The sequence below is a fragment of the Phocoena phocoena genome, chromosome 14 (genome assembly GCF_963924675.1).
Source record: "Phocoena phocoena chromosome 14, mPhoPho1.1, whole genome shotgun sequence".
Lineage (NCBI taxonomy): Eukaryota > Metazoa > Chordata > Mammalia > Artiodactyla > Phocoenidae > Phocoena > Phocoena phocoena.
The window spans coordinates 1,633,261-1,653,756 of record NC_089232.1 but is presented as its reverse complement, the minus strand read 5'-3'; the positions used below and the strand labels follow the sequence as shown (position 1 = coordinate 1,653,756).

The 20,496-nt window shown below is 45.0% G+C and overlaps 1 pseudogene; it reads left to right on the top strand.

The window, feature by feature from the left end:
* The window catches only part of LOC136134116 (transmembrane protein 14C pseudogene), a 30,739-nt pseudogene extending 24,654 nt beyond the window's left edge, over positions 1-6,085 (top strand).
* The last annotated feature ends 14,411 nt before the right edge of the window (positions 6,086-20,496 follow it).

Here is a 20,496-nt window from a genome sequence, read left to right as displayed (position 1 = left end):
TTGCCACTGGGGCACGGTGATGGGAAGGAACACAGAGGTCCCTCTGCCTTCTTATTCTGTCTTACGTTCTGTTTCTTCTTCTAGGTGCTGGTTACACGGGTGTTGGGCTGATTACACTTAGGTACATCCCTCTACCTGAATATAACATGCTTCAATGAAAAGGTCATTGAAACAGATGACTTTTAGCTTAGGTTTTTTAGTAAAGCCAATCCACATTCGATCAAAGAAGCTTAAGTTGTAATTATAAACCCACTGAAAGGTTTGCCTGGATTTTAAGGTTGTTCCTTCAGACGTTGGCTGTGGGTTCCGTGATTACCAGGGTCTTCTCCAGGCAGGATCTGACCAGTAATTCTAGGCACCTCACTGCATTTTTTAAATGTTGGGTATCAGAAGCATTTTAGATGTATTGAAGTCAAGGGTATTTTGCATAAAACTCAGAGAACTGAATCTTGGTTGCCTGGAAATGCTACTGTAGTATGGGTATTATTCACTCCTATTTCAACCAAAGTGAAATTGCTTTGTGGATACAGTATTTTCTTAAGGGAATGAGTCAAGTATATACAGCAAGTGAAGGTCAGAGGCATCCCACTGTGTTTTTACTATGTTGATTTCTAGAACCTGTCCAACTCCTGGCATTAAATTCACCTCGGAAAGAACTTCCTGTGATCTAGGGCTACTATACTTTTTCATTAATTCTGTCCAACCTTCCTGAAAGCAAGTAAGCAGAGCTGCCCAAAGAATGGGAGTTTTGACTTGACATGTGAATAAAACTGGTATTAGCGCAAATGGTTATTTAGGACTAAAAACAGTTCAGATTGTCCATCCTTTCAATTTTTTTTTTAAAAGAAAAGCATTTAAAATTGATCTTGAAACATAGCATTTAGTATCTTTCCACAGTGTACACATTTTAGGAGGTTTGAAAATGCTTATTGGATAACCCGGAAGCGCTTATCATCCCAGACCCCTGCACATTCAAAAATCTGTCCATCATCTGGTGGTTGCTACAGCAACAGCCTAGTTCCAGCTGGAGAGACCAGATCCCTTGTGTTGGCTCACATGGGACTCTGAGCTTGCTTTCCCCTACCCGTCCAGCTATAAACCATCATTTCTAGTGGGGCGTGTAACATGGTACCAAAATTCTGGTGGCTTGAATGGAAGGCATGTCCTTGTTGCTGCCTCTTGTTTGTTTCCTTCCAAGTTAGTAACGATGCCTTACCAGGTAGATGCCTTGTAATTACTTCAGATGCCTTGGTTTTTGATCAAGATTCTATATTAAGACAAGCAGTTTTACATAATTTAAACATAATTTTTGCCCTTTCTCTTCTGCTGGAAATCTTGTTAGCATCTCCTGGTTGTCCTCAGGCCCCTTCATGCCTGGAGGGCAGTTTTGATGCTACCAATGGAAATTCCTGCTAATGTTCTCCAGATGGGATGGGCTGAATGCGGTTTCCAGGCTGGAAGCTTGCTCTGAGTGGTTAGGAAGAGGCCCTCTTTGGCATGTCTGATACTGGCCCACTGTCCTCGCATGTTTCAACATGTGGATTTAATTCCGAGTCAGAACACTTGCAAAGATGGCTGTCTAGGGTCCTTTGTAAGAGCTCAGGGTCAGATACTTGAATAAATCCAGCAGGCCTTGCAAGTTTCTCTTTAGATCTACACAGCTCTTGCCTTTAAGTGTCTTCAAAACTATCCATTAAAGAGTAAAGACAATAGAAATGAATCTTTCTCTGACTGATCTATGAGTTGTGATATTTTTGTCTCCTATTCCATTTTCTACAACCATGACATATTAATTTAATAATATAAAATAATTATACCTTATTATTTAAATCATCCTAATTTTTAAACCCTTCATCTTGAAATAATTTTAAGTTTACTAAAAAGTTGCCAAACTAGAACAAAGAGTTCTTGTCTTCCTTCATCAAACCTCTCAAATGTTAACATTTTCTGTAACCACAGTACAATTACTAAAAGCTCACTTATTAATTGGAATTCTACAGTAAGGAGGCGTTTTTCCTCCCCCTCATTTTCCTATCTATCTGTCTATCATCTGTCTATCATCTGTCTATATCATCTATCTTTATGTCAGTATGGAATCTCGTATATGTTTCATTCAAAGCACTACTTCTGCATGTAATGCTTATGAAATTAAGAATAAAAATATTTATGTGCAGAATGAAAATTAAAAAAAATTTTTTTAAGATATTCAGAGTTCATCTTGACTTTTCCCTGTCTCAGTCCCTGGAATTCGACCCCTAAAAATACCTGGTTTCTTTTATTGGAGAATAGTATTTGGAAAACAAAATCAGAGTGCTAGGTGAATTCTACTTTATCTATTTTAAATCTCAGAGAAAATTTTATGAGTTCACACTCTTCTTGCTGTTAATAGAAATTATGCTTTAGAATCAGAATTTATTTAAAAACTGTATTTCCAATACAGAATATCAATTTTTTTGAAAAAATGCTTGCTATTTCTTTTCTGATTACAAAAGTCATATATGTGCACTGGAGGAAAAATTTTAAATACAGATTTTAAATACAAATTCTCATTTGCAAGTGCTAATCACAGTTGATATTTAAAATATTGTTTTCCTTTGGATTTTTATTAATATTAAAATAAATAAGAAGCCATACTGTGCATAATGCTATAACCTACTTTTTTTTTTTTTTTTTTAAGGCTGTGCTGTGCGGCATGTAGGATCTTAGTTCCTGGACCGGGGATTGAACCCAGGCCCCCTGCAGTGGAAGCACTGAGTCCTAACCACTGAACTACCTGGAAATTTCCAATATAACCTACTTTTTAAAACTTAATATAATTTCGAACCTTTTACCACATTATTAAAAATTCTCCTAGGGCTCCCCTGGTGGCGCAGTGGTTGAGTCCACCTGCCAATGCAGGGGACACGGGTTCGTGCCCCGGTCCGGGAAGATCCCACATGTCGCGGAGCGGCTGGGCCCGTGAGCCATGGCCACTGAGCCTGCGCGTCTGGAGCCTGTGCTCTGCAACAGGAGAGGCCACAGCAGTGAGAGGCCCGCATACCATAAAAAAAAAAAAAAAAAAAAAAACTCCTAGAACTCTCAAGAGTGTATAATATTGCATTGTATTAACTCTTTCTTGCAAATTTATGTTTTCCATTTTTTTAATCATATATAATCTGACAACAAATATTCTTATGTATAAATATTTGAGCTCATCTCTGTTTTCTGTAGATCACACTTTAAAATAAAAATATTTATTTTCTTATTTTTCCATACACTGGTTTATAAGTAGCATGTTTTAATAACTTTTAATTTAGGGAAGGGAGCTTTCCAGAATGCTCTATAAATGAGTTACCACTTCTTAGTAGGCTGTCAAACTCAGAACCTAATTAGTCATACATCTCTAGCCTATGCTTACCAGGATACTATATATATTCAGGAGGCCACAGTAGATATATATAGTACCTAAACCATATTTTACTAAATCATACTATAAGAATGGTTTTAGATAAGATAGCAATTCAACTTGGGTCAGCATTGAGAGAATTCACATCCATTATGATAAAAATTTCACAATTATTGTTCATAAAATAAATTGATAGCGTTGTGGACGAACTCTCTATTCTTGACACATTTCTGAATGATCAGAAATTCATTTTTAATTATTTGAATATCCCTGAAGTGGAAATTCCATAGCTGGAGTTCAGTCTTCAAGAGATACACAGATGGGTTGGGCTCATGGTAGCCGTGCTTAAAACCAAGTTTTACACAATTCAGTGTTTGAAGGAATGCTGTAAACTCTGGGTGCCTAGGAATTTTAGAGAGAGAGCATGTGCAGATTGCACCTTCCTGGGTGGCTTCCTCGAGGCAACTGAACGTATATGGTTCCTGAAATACAGCTCAACTTTCCTCTGGCAGTATTGTCCGTTCTTACAGCATCACAGCAGGAATTACACGGGTGAAGGGAATCAGGGGGATTTCTTGAATGGGGAGGAACAGGAGTTTCTTAGTGATGAGCCTGGTGAGAATCATCTCCTGTGTGATATTCTCTAAATGATCTTACTTAGACCTGAAGGACTTTCTCCCAAGATGGGTAGGTCGGAACCAAATGTCAACTCTCGAGCCTACGGCAGAATTTTATCTTCTTCTCTAACAATGAAAAATCTACAAGACCTGGGTTATTGGGAGACTAGACATCACTTTTTGTCATGGATTTTTGCAGGCTGGTTGATTATGTAGATACTGTCAGTAGAACATTACCATCAATTGCTGTGATGAGATTATACTTAGCTTGTCCCCTTTTTATTTCTTAAAATATATGTAATTGGGAGGAAAGCATCTCAAGAAGTTTTTATAATGACACATTCAATGTGCCATGAAAGGGGACACATGAAATTGATAATAGCTTGTGAAACTCAGTGGTCATGCACCTAAATCTACTTACAGGCCGCTGGGCTTCCAAATGTCGCCGAGGCGACTGAGTGATGGAGGTCATAGGTCACAGGGCACAGTGGGTGCAGACACTGTCTCCTGTACATGTCAGAGAAAGTCGGGGTGCTCCCCTGGTGGGGAGCTTGGGATTCTCTTCCTGGGCTCCAAGGGGCGCAGGGAACTTCTGAAGCCAATGAGGCCCCTGGAAGTGTCTGAAAATTTTGGAAGGTTCCCTGTGCCTGGTTGTGGAGAGAGGAACGCCTCAGATTCTCATCGCTGGGTGTGACTCAGTGGGTGAAGAGCCACAGTTTCTACAGATATGATCACGATGGGGAGATTTTAGGTACAGGGTTCTCACTACGTTTCGTACCTACAGTGAAAATATTTTCCTATCTTGAACCGTACACAGGAGCGCCAGCAGACATACGGTCTAACCAGGGTACGGAGTGTTTGCTTCATTTGTCCTAATTGAGGCTATCCGGCAAAATCTTGGACAAAGGACGGGGTGAGGTAACACACCCCCTTCTCGTTTCCGGTCTCAGTGGCTGATGCCCTTGAACCCCAGCCCCCAGCTCCTGAGCTTCCGGGTCAACACAGAGACAAGATCCTGGCTTCTGTTCTCCAGGCATTTGCAGGTCTAGGGTAGAAACAGCCGCAGAATCTCAATGACAGGTTTGCAGGGGGTACTTCCGAAAGGAAAAGGCCTGCCTTTGCGTGGTATGTCAGCTTAGATTTAGATATAATTTATCGAGGTGGAGCTGATTTGCAATATTACGTTAGTTTCAGATGTACGGCATAGCGATCACAATTTGTGTAGACTCTACTCCATGTAAAGTTGTGATAAAACATTAGCTGTATTCCCCATTCTGTATGATATATCCTTGTAGCTTTTTCATTTCATCCATAGTAGTTTTTACCTCTTAATAATTTTATAGTAGAAACATTTTTAAAGTTATATATTTTAACTTACTGATGATTAATAAGAGTCAGATTTCATATTTGAAAACATTTAAGAATTTCTTTGTAGTATTTCTGCTGATGTCACCCCTTTTAGGATTCTGAGTCTTGGAAATAAGGGATTTTAAGGAATCCGGGTTTTGCACAGGGACGTTCAGGGCACATCAGGCCTGTCAGTGGTGCAGACAGTCTGCCTGGTGGTGGCTGGACCCATGTCACATTATGGGGCATGGGGGACTGGGGGCCAAGCCCAACAGCCTTTCAGGTGACTCCTGATGGGACCTCAGTAAGTGTCGGTAAGTGAATGAAAGGCAGCAGCAGACTGATTTCGGGGGTTCCTGCAGAAGAGGAACACGGAGGGGTCAATTCTGTTGGTCCAGAGGCCGTGCTGGTTGCAGGCTGAGGGCCTCGGTCCCCCCGGCTGGGAGAGCAGAGCCGGCCAGAGGGGACGAGAGCTGAGTCCTGCTCTGCTGTCTGTCCTTCTGAACAGACGCAAGGTCGGGGAGACCGCACAGCCTGAAGCCTTCTCATCACCTGTAACCAGTTCCTGCAAGGAGGGTCACATCAGAGCCAGAAGGTCAGTGCCCGAGCCCGACACCACCCTGGCTCGCGCTGGCTGCTCTGTGGAGACCCGGCAGCTAGTGGAGAGCTGAGACCCGGGCAGCGGGGCGCCCTGGCCTGGGTGCGGGAGCTTCCCGGAAGGACGCGGCTCCGCTGACTCGTAAACCCTCCCTGTCCCGCTGTGCGCAGTGGGGGCAGGCCTCCGCCGCGGGCACCGGGATCCCAGATTTCCCGCGGGGATGGAGGCCCCAGGCCCGCGAGGGAAGATGCTGCGGTGGATGCAGTGGCCTGTCCGCCAGCACCTGCCAGCCTGGTCCCGCTGCCTGGCCTCAGGGTGGCAGCCGCCTCACATCGCCTCCAGGGATGCCCAGCTCCCACGGCCGGCCCGCTGTTGGTGGCCTGAATGGCCGGTTGCCTTGGCCTCCACGGGACCAACTCTCAGGGCCACGGGAGCCTGTCTCCCAGGTGAACCCCTTCCTCTGCTCATTGCTACTCACAGGGCTGCTCCTGGGCGCCCTCCCCCTCGCCTGCACCTGCCCATCGCAAAGCCGGTCCCCAGGGAGCCCAAGGGCAGCGGGGGCTCTGGGATCCGACTGCTGAAAATGGGGGCTGCCACTGCCTGTGATGCTGGCGCGCCCTGCTTTCCCACCAAGGCTGGTTTCGTCTCCAGGTTTTGTCGTGAGGCGTGAGTCTCAAGCAGGGCTGGTTCTGTGCTCTGCAGGCCGCTGTTGCCGAGGGGGCCCCCGCTCAGACGGCGACTTCGGCTCGAAGCCTGGGAGTGACGGGCGTGGGGTTTATGGAGCCGCCCCGCCCGGGTGTTGATGAGGGGCGGCTCCCCCGCTCCGCTCCCTGTTTCCAGGCCCTCTGACTCCGCTTCGCGGGAAAAGCGGGTCTGGCCGATTGAGGACGGTCACGTCACTGAGAGGCCAGACGCGGGCGTGTGCAGAAAATGCCAAAGGGATGGAAGGGCTGGGGCAGAGCCCTGGCTGCATCCGCTACCGCTGTTTACCAGCTCTGCACCGCGGGAATCTGGGATGAAACACACTTTGTCTCTGAGGATTCTTCTTGAACTCGAGGAAATTCTCTGAATACTGAGACACTGAAGAGTCGGTTGTTTCGTTTTTGTTCGCTGTACTAACTGCTTGTTATAGCTGCAAACTCAGACTCCCTAGTGAGCAGGTAAGTGCAGATCCTGGTCAGGATGTCACCCAGAACCTCTTGCCGTGGAACTTCTCCTGGATAGAGAGCCTGGCAGGATTCCGTCAACAGCAAACACGGAGTCACAGATGAGAGAAGCTTCTAGTTAACTTTCACTGAAACACGCTTAGGACCATGTCACTGTCTTGACTTAACTTTCTTTGAAACACTGTCAAGAACACAACTGGAAATAAAGGAGGTCGGGACTACTGGACCACCACATACAAAAAGTGAAACTGGACCGCCATCTTAAACCACACACAAAAACAAACTCAAAACAGATTAAAGACTTGAATGTAAGACCTGAAACCATAAAACTCCTGGAAGCAAACATAGGCGGCAAGCTCCTTGACGTTAGTTTTAGTGATTTTTTTTTAGGATCTGACTCGAAAGGCAAGGGAAACAAAAGCAAAAATAAGCAAGTGGGACTACATCAAACTAAAAAGATTCTATATAGCAAAGGAAACCATCAACAAGATTAAAAGTCTGTGTACTGAATGGGAGAAGATATTTACAAATCATATATCTGATAAGGGGTTAATATCCAAAATACATGAAGAACTCATACGACCCAATATCAAAAAACCCAAACAATCAGATTAAAAAATGTGCAGAGGATTACACCTGAAACTAACATAACATTGTACCTCAACTATACGTCAAAAAGAAAATGGGCAGAAGAACTGAATAGACAATTTTCCAGAGAGGAAATGCAGATGGTGCCAACAGGCACCTGAAAAGATGCTCAACATCGTTAATCACCAGGGAAATGCAAATCAAAACCACAATGAGAACCCCACACCTGTCAGAATGGCTATCATCAAAAAGATCACAAATAACAAGTGTTGGTGAGGATGTGAAGAAAAGGGGACCCTCGTGCACTGTTGGTGGGAATGTAAATTGGTGCAGTCACTATGGAAATAGTATGGAGGCTCCTCAAAACATTAAAAATAGAACTACCCAATGATCCAGCAATTCTACTCCTGGGTATACATCCAAAGTAGAAGAAAATAAAAACACAAATTCAAAAAGATATCTGCACCCCCATATTCATTGCAGCATTTTTACAGTAGCCAAGATATGGAAGCAACGTAAGTGTCCATTGATAGACAAGCAAATAAGGAAGATGTGGTATATATACAGTGGAACAGTACTCAGCCGTGATGAAGAATGGAATTTTGCCACTTGAAACAATATGGATGGACCTTGACAGTATTATGCTAAGTGAAAGAAATCAGGCAGAGAAAGACAAATACCATATAATTCCACTTATATGTGGAATGTAAAAAACAAACAGACAAAATAAAACAAAACCTAGACTCATAGATACAGAGAAGAGATTGGTGGTTGCCAGAGGGGAGGGGTTGGGGGGTGGGTGAATTGGGTGAAAGGGGTCAAGAAGTACAAACTTATAAAATAAATAAGTCCTGGGGACATAAAGTACAGCTTGGGGAATGTAGTCGACAATATTGTAGTAACTCTGTACGTTGGCAAATGGTAACTAGACTTTTTGTGGTGATCATTTTGCAATATATAATATATTAAATCACTATGTTGTACACCTGAAACTAATATAATATTCAGTGCCAATTATACCTCAATTTAAAAAAAAGAATACTGCTGACATTTTCAGTTTTACGTAATTTATCATCAGGCAGCCAGTTTTGTACAAAATGTGCCAAAACTTGTTTGATGCCTCTAGGAACAGTGAAATGATGTGTGTAGAAGGCAGCTTAATTAATACAGTTTGCTGCTAGAGTCACGGTAATTTACAAATAAATTACACATTTCTTTCTAAAGGCAATGGTCAGCCATCTCCTTGATGAAGTGTAATTTTCTTCCTTAATCAGTAAAAGGTCATTATATGAATTAGATTTTACATAAATAGAACATGGGGATTATTATAGCAGTGTATATTTTCCCAAGAGTCAAGACGTTTGAAGAGAGAGAGAGAGAGAGAGACAGAGAGGGAGAGAGAAGGGGAGGGGGAAGAGGAAGAAGGAGAAATCTAGTAGCTGTGTACATTTAAAGTGGGGGTAATTTGGGCTTTACTTCGAAAGGAAAGGAAGGCATGGAAAAAAAGTCACCTTATGGCTCTACTTTTTCCCTGAGCTAGTAGGACCCATATATTCTTTTTCCCTAAGGCAAGATTTTACTGAGGTAAGTTACAGCTCCTTTTCATTGACTTAAGGATGCCATTATAAACCTTGCCTTAGCTACCTTTTTGGACTATTGCTGCCAAAATGAACAGGAATTTGAGTTTTCCGGTTTGATCTCTGAAGTTCGCAGCTATCAGAACACACCCCCGACCTCTATAAGCCCGTATCCTATACAAGGGGCAGGGAGCAAAATAAGGGCATCTGAGCAAAATACTCACAGGAAGAAAATGTAATATTGACAAATTTTCATAACTTTATTAATTCAGTGAGTATTTATTGAATTCCTATCACGAGCCAGATCACAGGGTTGGCAAGGATGCAGGGGAGGCAGGCACTGCTTGCAGTTTTACAGAGAAGATAAATAAAGGGGCAAGTCCAGTGCCCTTTAGACTTAGGCGTTTAACTGTATCCAGAGGGTAATGTGGAGCTTGTGGACTCTTAGGCGTTTATTAGGAAAATTGCCCTCTCTTGCTTCTGATGTTTATGCGTGGCACCCTCCTCTATTATTCAGGCATTTTTTGTTTTGTTGTTGTTTTGTTTTGTTTTTTGCGGTACGCGGGCCTCTCACTGTTGCAGCCTCTCCTGTTGCAGAGCACAGGCTCCGGACGCGCAGGCTCAGCGGCCACGGCTCACGGGCCCAGCCGCTCCGCGGCACGTGGGATCTTCCCAGACCGGGGCACGAACCCGCATCCCCTGCATCGGCAGGCGGACTCTCAACCACTGCACCACCAGGGAAGCCCTATTCAGGCATTTTTATCATCCGTAGTGCTGTTAGGGCGGCCAGAGTAGGGGGATGGGAGTAGGATGTGGGAAAAATGGGTGAAGGGGGTCGAAAGGTACAAGCTTCCAGCTGTAATATAAATAAGTCCTGGGGAAGTTATGCACAGCGTGGTAACTAGGGTTAATAATACTGTACTGTGTGTTTGAAAGTTGCTAAGAGAGTTGATCTTGAAAGTTCTCGTCATGGGAAAAATTGTAATTATGTATAGAAACAAAACAAAACAAAAACAGTGGATATTCAACTAATTGTTACTTGAGAACAAACACATACAACTGGAGAATGTTTTCTCTCTAGAGGACAACTCTTTGGCATCCAAAAACCACAGCTGGTTTGACATAGCTATCGATCCTTTCGATTCAGGGTGCAATTTCCTGTCGAAAACATATTTAGTGATGTTCTCATCCCCTCTTTAAAAATTATACATGAGATCATGTTAATGGTCGTGTTCTTCAAATAGAACATCTGGGGATACTGGCAAACCAGATGGAGGATGGATCCTTGATAGATGTGCTACCCAGGGCAACACTTTGCAAGCTCCGTAGGATTTGTTTTGTTCTATGAATCTTAACGCTGTTTTAATGCCATTGTTGGTTTAACTTCTTTTTTTATTGGGTAATAAAAATGAGGAGAATCGGTTCAGTGGGACTTTGTAAAGGTCTGCGCTCTGACTCACATGGTAAACAATGTATAACATCCTTTTTATGTTTTGAGGGATAGGTATGTACAAATGATCATAAATTAAATGTATGGAAGCAGGTGCGGGTCAAATAAACATCACGTGCCGGCCAGCCTTGGGTCCGGCACTGCCCTCGTTTCCGTTTCTTCCTTCTAACTCCGGGGAAGATGTGCTCTTTATCAGTGAAACCTCTATCGTGTTCTGTCTTTTCCCTGGTATGTTGAGTCTCCGGCATACGTCAGCTTTAGTCGCTGCGTTGATGTGAATTCCTGGTGGAGTGTGATGCTACCGAAAGCTTGCACATAATTAGACGATAATTTGGATTTGAGAATTTTGGGCACGGGTTATTTTAAATTTGATTTCTCCAGATCAGTCCTTTACTCGCTGGCTGTTAGATTTGATTTCTCGAATTCAGATTAGGCATTTGGTACATTTTGGAAACGAGATCCCAGGAGCATCTTGGGCCTCTGGTCGGAGGCTGGTAACTGCTCCTGTGGGTGGACCATGGGCCCTGTGGAGAAGACACTCAGAGAATGAAACCGTGTAGCTCGAGAGCAGAGTCATTGCCTGTAATTGGGCTCAGATGCCCGCTGGAAACCCCGTTCAATTGCAGAACAGAAAGAGAATGACACGCTCTGGGGCTGTACAAACAAAATCTAGGGCCAGGGGTAAAGTCCACGTCACAGAGTTGGGAAAATTGTGACAAACACTAAATTTAGGAGAAAACACAAATTCGGGGAGATAATGCCAAAGGTAGGGCTTGGCATTTTTCTCCCTTACATAAATATCTAGACCCAGGCAGAACAAAAGCCAATCGTAGAATTTTTTCCTGAAATACATTTTAGCACTAATCTTAGGACCTCATTTAGCAGGAGGAATAACTCAAGGAGGCGGGGACCTACCTCCGTTTGGTAACTAGAGCTGAAGCAGAAACAAAGGTTTTTCTCTTCCTACTTTCCTGTACAATCACCTGTGGAGGCTCTGGGGGGTGTCGCAGGGGACAGTGACGTGTTCTGGAGACAGACTGGGTTTTGGTGTTGGTTCTGCCATCTCAGCTGTAATCCCTCTTTTGTAAAAATGAGAATAAAGATGGCTTTTCTCTTGTAAAGCTGTCTAAAAAATTAAATGAGGTGATGGATGTAGAATGCCTGGTGCACAAGGCTGGGCACAAAAAACGACAACGAATACAGTTAATACACACGGAGACGTTGAAACGCCGTGATCTAAGACGCGGGCGGAGAGAGGGACTGACCAAGGTCATGAGACACTGGTCCAAAGCCTCTCAGCCTTGTGTCAGGACAGACCTGTGGGACATTTGGGGCACCTTAAAAGGAGCACAGGGAGCCCCTTCTCTAAACATCTCTAACCTGGAATTGCAAATTATGGACTTCTTTTTTACGTAGAATGTTGAGCCTCCTGGAAGGAAATCCTTTCATGCGTGTGTTTAATTGGGAAGGGTGATCGGGTTAGGGACTTGCAGACTCTGGATGGAAGAAAATCCTGCAGCTCCCATGAGCAGAGATGGGAGCCTCTCTTAACTTTTCATTTATTTACTTATTTTTTATCGAGATATAATTGACATATAATACTGTACTTGTTTCAGCCTTGCATCATGTCTCAATATATGTATATATTGCAAAATGATCACTACAGTAATTCTTGTTAACATCCATCCCTCTCTTAATTTTCAATACTCCTCCAAGAAGAGGCAAGGATTAAAGATTATTGTTTGTTCCCATTGGAAGGAACCGGAAGAGGAAGTAAATGGATCTCTGGGTCTATTGCGTGCTCTGTTTCAGATCACTGGAAGCAATTACTTTTATGGAAAAGGATGCAGCAGAGGTGCTGTGTGGATGAGGCCCCACGCACATTCCAAAGTACCCGAGAGATGAAAGCTTGGCCACGCTCCCTGCTGGGGCTCCAAGGCGTCTCCTAATCCAAAAGGGAACTTCTACCTGCTTTTCTAAAGGATTGCAAACAGCAGTTTCATGCTTTCTGGTGTGTTTTCCCATCATTCCCATTTTCCCGTCACCTCCAGTTTAACCACAGGAATCTTATTGAGCAGTTCTGCACAGGGGAGTATGTTTCCACTCTGTCTTCCACCAGACGGAACGTGAATTAAGGGTGGATTAAAAAGCGGCTTCAACCACAGGCTCAAAGCCTTGTTCCCCTCACTCCCGATACGACCCCTCCCTCCTCCCTCTGCAACTTCAGTTTCCCTCCATGCTTTGTCATGTTCACCTCTGAGATCTGAGCTATCTTTATAATAATCAAGAATAGGAGGGCTTCCCTGGTGGCGCAGTGGTTGAGAGTCTGCCTGCCGATGCAGGGACGCAGGTTCGTGCCCCGGTCCGGGAAGATCCCACATGCCGCTGAGCCTGGGCGTCCGGAGCCTGTGCCCTGCAACGGGAGAGAATTGTGGTACTTATCTTCCATGGAACTCTACTAGAGTTTTTGATTTGCTGGTTGGGGAGAGGAAGACAATTGACTTAAGGCACCCATTCTCCACTTGAATTCAGATTCTGTCCTCAGTTTTGCAGGGTGAAAACTATAGATATCATAGTCTAAACTACTCGAATCTTGCATGTATGTCTGGAAAATTCAGAGAACACGTACCACCTTTTGTGTGTGTCTGAAAGTTTTTTATTTAAAAGATTCAGTGGATTTTTACTGCATGAAATATGAACACCATTAACCTATTTGTTTTCATTTGCCATAAAATACTAGGGGGTGGTTTACTTGTACGTCAGTGTTCAAAAAATGATCAGGATGACAAAGTAATTTGCTCTTTGTCAAACAGGGTTGAAATTCATTATAGGTATTTTAAAAAGATGGGAAAATCACTTGAAACACTCAGCTGAAAATGATTCCTTTCTGGCTATAAATCCATAAATAAATCTCAGAAACTGTCATGAACACCAACAGCACTTTTTTGAGTTTATATTAATCTCAGATTTTTACAACAATGCTCATTTTCTTTGGCATGATTTGACATCTGTGCCACTGCTGACTCTAGCAAACTGGTGACTACATTCAATATTTAAAATAGGCATTTAAAACCGCCCATGGAACTAAGACGTAAAGAGTTATTTTAGGTAAAACTTTTTGGAGGGTTCTTCTGAAATCATTTAAAAATTAACTTATTATGAGCACCTCATTTTTAGCACCTGACGACGGCGATTTAAAAAAGTATTCATAAAATTCTTTTTCCGCTGAGGCCACGAGCAGAACTGGTTCTGAGCGTCGTGTGCCGGCGGGGTATAAGTTGCTGTAAACTGGTGGTTGGAGTAAGTACTGTAGTAGCTCAGTTTTAACAGTCTTGTCACAAGCAAGACCCTGCAATGCATAGTGGGCTCCAGTGTTTCATAAATGTATCAGTAAATCTTGGTAGAGGGTTTCGAACATTCTAGCCACACTTGTAGTCCTGTACCCAACTTCAGCATTTAATTTACCACTTTTGTGCTAAGAATGAGCCCTGCCCTGGGCAGAAGTTGTCGGTTCCCCTTCTCCTGGTGACAGCAGTGCCGTCTGAAATTTATGGTGGCGACCACACTGTCGGCCGATGTACTTGGTATCTCATTCCATGGACGTGTTAATTAACTTACTGCAGACATTGAAGACTAAATCGCATCGTTGTGCCACTTGAACTTGTCGATGGAGAAGCAGTTTCCAGCTTTTAGACGTATAGTGCGATTTATGGGTCAGTTACTACTTAGGAGGTCGTAGTCACCGACAATCACCCACAGGTGCCCTTTCTGACCATTGTCCTTTCTGAGAGTTTCAGCCAGAACTAGTCCAGACACTGGTCGCGTCTGCCAAAGGGATGGTTGCCCAGGCGGTTAGATGGCATCAATTCACACAGTCTCCGTCTGGTGTCTGATTCACTCTGGGAAGCTGCTGGATGCAGAGGGGGGTTCCACTGATGACTGTTACGAAAACGCGACCGTAAGCGTGTGTTTTCCGCCGAAGGGTGTCGACGTGGACGGTGACGTTGCCCACGGCTCCAATCCGCGTTCGTGAAGAGGCCTAACACAAACGCCGTGGTCCGGTGTCTCCTGATGGTGAAGGTAGTCAGACACTGGCACACAACAGCAACGGGTGTGGCAGCGTGCTTTACGACTGGACACACTTACGGGAAGGTTTAGAAACCGTCACACTGGAGACAGAGATTCCAGACGAAACCGGCAGGACCTCAAGAGACCCTGTGCCTTAGTCTGTTCAGGACGCTTTAGCAAAAAGACTGGGTGACTTAGAAAGAACAGAAGTTTACTACTCATGGTTCTGGAGGCTGGGAATTCCACGATCAGATTTGCTATCTGGAGAGAGGTCTCTTCCTGGTTCACAGATGTTTGCCTTCTTGCTGGGTCCTGACACGGCAGATGGTGAGGGAGCTCCCCCGTCTCTTCTTACAAAAGGGCACTGATCCCATCTGTGAGACTCCACCCTCAGAACTTAATCACCCCCTAAAGTCCCACCTCCTAATACCATTACATGAGGATTTGGATTTCAACATACAAGTTTTTGGGGGACAGAAACATTCAATCGATAGCATCCTTTAAACCATGACTGTCAAAACTTAGAGATGGTAAGTATTCCCCGCTCCCCCCATAAAAACACCCCCCAGTCATGGCAAACCCATGAGCACAGTGACTCCCTCTGCCCATGAATTGTGCAACTGGCAGCCCAGAAATCCTCGAAATCCTCTGTGAATTTTAGGACTCCTTCTGCTGATTGCAGCCCACTCCCAGGAAAATCCACCATTGTCTGACCTCATGAAAGTTCATTATGCTTTTATTTTATTGCGTGAACTACCTAATGAATACAATAAATAAATAAATCAAGGTCCTAGTCATGTGTTCACCTAGTTATACATTTTCTAAAACTTGCAAAAATAAACTTTGCATCTCAGCTGGTTAAGGCCATTTTTTTCTCTCCACTTTGTCTTTCCAACTGTCATACTTTCTCTCATGTCAAAGGTCACTGGAGGGTTAGCAGGCACTTCTGGGATGCAGATTAGGGGAAGTTCGGTGATGTTTAATCTTTTAGCGGGAGCTGTTCACGTGCTTTTGCGGGCAGTTTTGTGCGTTGTCCCCCTACTGCCAGCTCTCCCCTTGTAGGACTGGCTCCAAGGCATAGTCTCTGGGCCAGTTTAACTCTCCAGGGGTAATAAGGGAGGTGGGGGACTGGAGGTCCCTTGGCAAAAAGACCTGGCTCTAGGTACCTGGCGTGGAAGGTGAGGAAAGGCAGAGCCAGAAGCACCAACCATCTCCAATTCAAAGAGAATCTGAGTCATTCAGGGAGAAACCTTGAAAAACCCTGAAAATTAAGGCCTCCTGTTAAAAAGAAACTTGACGAAAGTTTTCCCAAATTTGACAACCATCCTTAAAATATGCGTGACATTACTAATATTGAGTCGGGAAGATGAAAGGAAGTTTTCTAAACTGTCAAAGGTCAAAACACGTTAGATCGGTCATGCGGCAAAAATATACAGACTGATATTTCCATTCATTCCATAGAAGATTCAAAGTCAGGGTCCTACAAAAGGGAGGCCAAAGAACACACAGATTAAAAAATAGAGGTAAAAAGTATCACAGAAGCTGCCAGGAAGCTAGTTCATGAAAACGTGTTATGTTACTGGATTTTATGGTCTCTGTGGCGTTGGCTTTTAAAGCCGTAGTGGGTTTTTTCATTTGCCTCTTTTCATGCCTACCTTCGTATTTGTGGTTTTGTATTACAAAGCGCCTCCAATTGTAAAAAGCTTCAGACCCCATGAAATCCAGTCTGCTCTAGGACGGGACTTAGGGCAGTTCTCTGGACATAGTTTCTGAGGCTTAAAAGTGGGTAATTGTGCCACTTAAAAGGGCTCTTATGAGGGTAAAATCAGGCAGTGTGATGAGTTTCTGGCACATAGTAGGGTTTCAATAAATGCTTATTTTCTTGTCTCTTATCTGAACTCAGGTGGTGTACATTTGTGATCTTAATTTTGACCTTTATGTCTTTTCTGCTTGGTTAACTCTCTTTTTATCTCCCCGAATGTGTTTCAAGTTCATTACATCCCTACCTGGCCTCTTCCCGTCTCATCCATCTTTGCTCTGCTGTCACAGTGATTTTTCAGAAAGTCCGACCTGATCAGAGTTAAAAATCTGACCTGCTTAAAAATCTTTAACGACTCCCTTTGACCAAAAGATAAAGCTGAAATGCCTCGGTATGGAATTCCAGGTCCTGAAAGTGACTCCTGCGTACTTTTCTTGCCTGAAATGATGCTTTCTTCAAAGCCTGCGATCCAGGCAGCCACACAAGAAACATACGTCCAAGCTTCCAGTCTGTTCAAGTTCAAGAAACGTTCTCTCCCTGCCTGTAATTATTCATTCATTCACCTACTCATTACAGCAAGACTGGGCTCCCGGACACAAAAGCCTTTCTGCGCGCCCCGTTTCTTCATTACAGGAAATGGGCTTCATTCAGCCTCCAGGACCTTCCCTGAGTTCCAAAGGGCAGGTTCACACACACGCTAATCAGGGAAGGGAGGGGATGCAGAGAGCAGGGAGGAGCAGTCAGGACACAACAGCGCAGCCTTGGGGCAGGGTCCTGGTTCACCCTCGAGGGATGCACTCAACGATATCCTTGAGCTGTTTTGCAGGTACTGAAACCCCCTCAGGTGGGAGAAGTTAACTGTCTGCTGCTCACAAGCACGGAGACCCCAGACCGGTTGGAACCAGAAGGTTGATGATGCCGACTCCCGATGACCTCACCGCCAGCCAATCAGAAGAGTGTCCACGAGCTGACCACTCCCTCTTTGAACCATTTCTATAAAACAACTCACAATCCCCTCCAGGCTGAGACACACAGTCTTGAGGGCATTAGCCCGCTGTGGCCCCCTTTGCCTGGCAAAGCAATAAGCTATTCTTTTCTACTTCATCGAAAACTCTGTCTCTGAGATTTAATTCGGTGTTGGGATCCAGAGGCTGGATTCACCTTCAAAACTTGTGGAGTCAGTATTTAATTTGTGCAAGACATTATGGTAACCGTGAGTATGTGGGCACCTGCTGGGTGGGGAATGAGCTTCATGCAATGGTCACCCTCAAGCACCTGAGCAGGCAAGCTCCCCCAGAGGACGTTCAAGACCTCATTGTGGGGTCCACTGGCTCCCAGGGAGAGCAAAGGGATGGAGATGGAGTAGCTCAAACTGCAAATGATGGCATCGGCCTGGCAGGCCCACGCCTAGGTCCCAGGCCTTCCTCAGTGATGGTGTGGGTGTGCGGCCCAGGGTTGAGGCTGTACTATGGGGGCCCCTGACAGGAGGTGTCAGGGACCAGCTCACGGTCTTGCTATGTTGGGGAGCCCAGGCACATCCACTGCCCCGGATGTAGCTCCCCCATTCCTGTGCTGACCCTCAGCTGTGGGCTGTATTTATGGCTCTCAGATAGAGCATACTTGGGGTTAGGATGGTACCACGCTGGGGCCACTGACGTGTGCCTGGTTTAGGGGTGACAGAGCTGTCAGGCCCCAGGCAGCATGATGGTGACTTGGTTTTGCAGTTCTTTTGTTCCGTAAGTGACAGTCCAGTGTGTTCTACCGTGTTGTCTATGACGGCGGTGTGTCTTTGGCACGTCTTAGAGATGAGTGACTGATTTAACACGTCTTATGGCTTTTGTCTGTGACCCATGTACTACCTTCTTACTTATTATCTTTACTCAACACATACATTCCACCTCTATCCTTTGAGTTATTGGCTCACTACCTATACTTGATATTGTTTCCCTGTTTTCTTGTCTCTCTAACAGAATCGAAAATTCTTAAACAATATTGCAAATGCACATCATTCCGGGAGAAATGCCATTTTTCAGGAAACCTGTGAGAGAGAAGACCAAGAGGCCATGCTGTCCCTGCCATGTGTGCTGTGCGGTGGACACGGCCAGGTCTGCTCCCGTCTTGGCCAGGAGCAGAGAGGCTCCGCACGGGGCCAGCTCTGGGGTCAACAGTGGGAGTGACCCAGGCTGGGGGCGCTGGGCTGTTGCGGCTGGTGATGAATCCCACACAGAGGGGTGGGAAAGGTATGTCTGGGAGAGACAGCCACGGAGCTCCTGTTGACGGCCCGGCTGAGGAATTGGAGGTTATCATCAAGAAAGGATTGACAGTCTGGTTTTCCCTCTTCGGACCTTCAAACTCTTCTCTCTCCCTGTGTTGGTTAATTTTACGTCATCTTGGCTGGGCCACGGTACCCAAATGTTTGGTCAAATACTATTCCAGACGTTTCTGTATTTTGGTTGGGATTTAACATTTCAATCAGGAGACTCTGAGTAAAGTAAGCCACCCTCCACAGCGTGGTGGGCCTCATCCAATCAGTTGCCGGCCTCAGGAAAAAGACGGAGGTCCCTGAGCAGGAAGGAGCTCTGCCAGCAGGCAGTGTGGATGGAACTGGGCGCCAGCCTGGTGGCCCACGCTGCAGATGTTGGATTTGCTAGTCCCACGATTACATGAGCCAACTCATTAAAAGAAATCTGGCTGTCTCTCTAGACACACTCATCCTCTTGGCTCTATGGGCCAATTCAAATGTTCCCCTATTTGTAAAATTTCTCCAGCTCCAAGTTAGTCTTCCTCTATCAGCCTCTCCTGTCACGTTTCCTACCTCAGTGTTCCGGACTCAGGATCCACACTTATTTATTTACATCTGTCTCCCCGCTAAAAACTGTGAGTAACTAGGGGACCAGGTCTCATCCCTCATGGACGTGTCCTGAGACTAACAATTGGCTGGTCCTAAAAAAGATGCTCAGTAGATATTTACTGAATGAATGAAAAAGATGGATGAATAAAGGACCATTTGCAGTTGCAGTGTTCACAGCCGTTATGATGCCTGGCGCATGGCGGGTGATGGTAAAGCAGTGCTGATACCATAGGCTCTTATCTACCAGGTTATGAGCCAAACCCTTGTCTGGGCTCTGAAAATACCCTAGAACTTGAAAGAGCTCACACAAATTTGTTTTTATTAAATTAAGGAGTTCTGCCAAAGAGCCCTAGGACCGGCCATGGCTCAGGTTACCTCCGCCACCATAAACCCTCTTCCCCACGCCCCCAGCTCTCCTCAGCACCAAGACGAAGCAGGGCTTGTGCTAGGCAGAGGGAGAAAGGGAATGAAGGCAGTATTGGAACCAGAGGCAGTGGGGCCGTTGATGGAGACCCCAAGGTCACTGCCTCTCTACTCTGACCCTTCCCAGCTCCCCGTGAGCCCCCAAGCTCCCATTCAAGAAACTCTGTTTCCCGGGAACTGCTTTCAATGTATGTGTTTTGAAATGAGCACGTGGGCTAATCAAGCCCCAAGTAGCCTTGGGGGAAGGCTTAAGGAAAGGTAATAGGCTAGAAGAAAACACAGTAATAAATCATAAGTTTTGACACCGTACAGCTGAGAGCAATGACGAAAGCGTGTTTGTAATTTATTTTCTCCTTTAAAAAAAAAAGAGTTCTTGCAGGGTGAACATCAGATCTCTAAAAACAACTTACTGGCTTATTTGTCACTGAAGAGGTGGGCACATCAACATCTACAGGGAATTCGAGTCTCCTGGGCCAGGTGCCTTCAAAGGGAAGACAATGGAAGTCAGAACAAAGACAAATCGCCCTGCACTGGGCTTCCCGGCTTTGCGGATCCAGAGAGAGACAGTGCCGGGGGAAAGCCATTTCAGGTTTCTGAGATCTGATTCCTTCTTCACGGGATTCTGCGTGTCCAGAGGGCATCCGTGGCTCCCGCGATGACCAGTGCT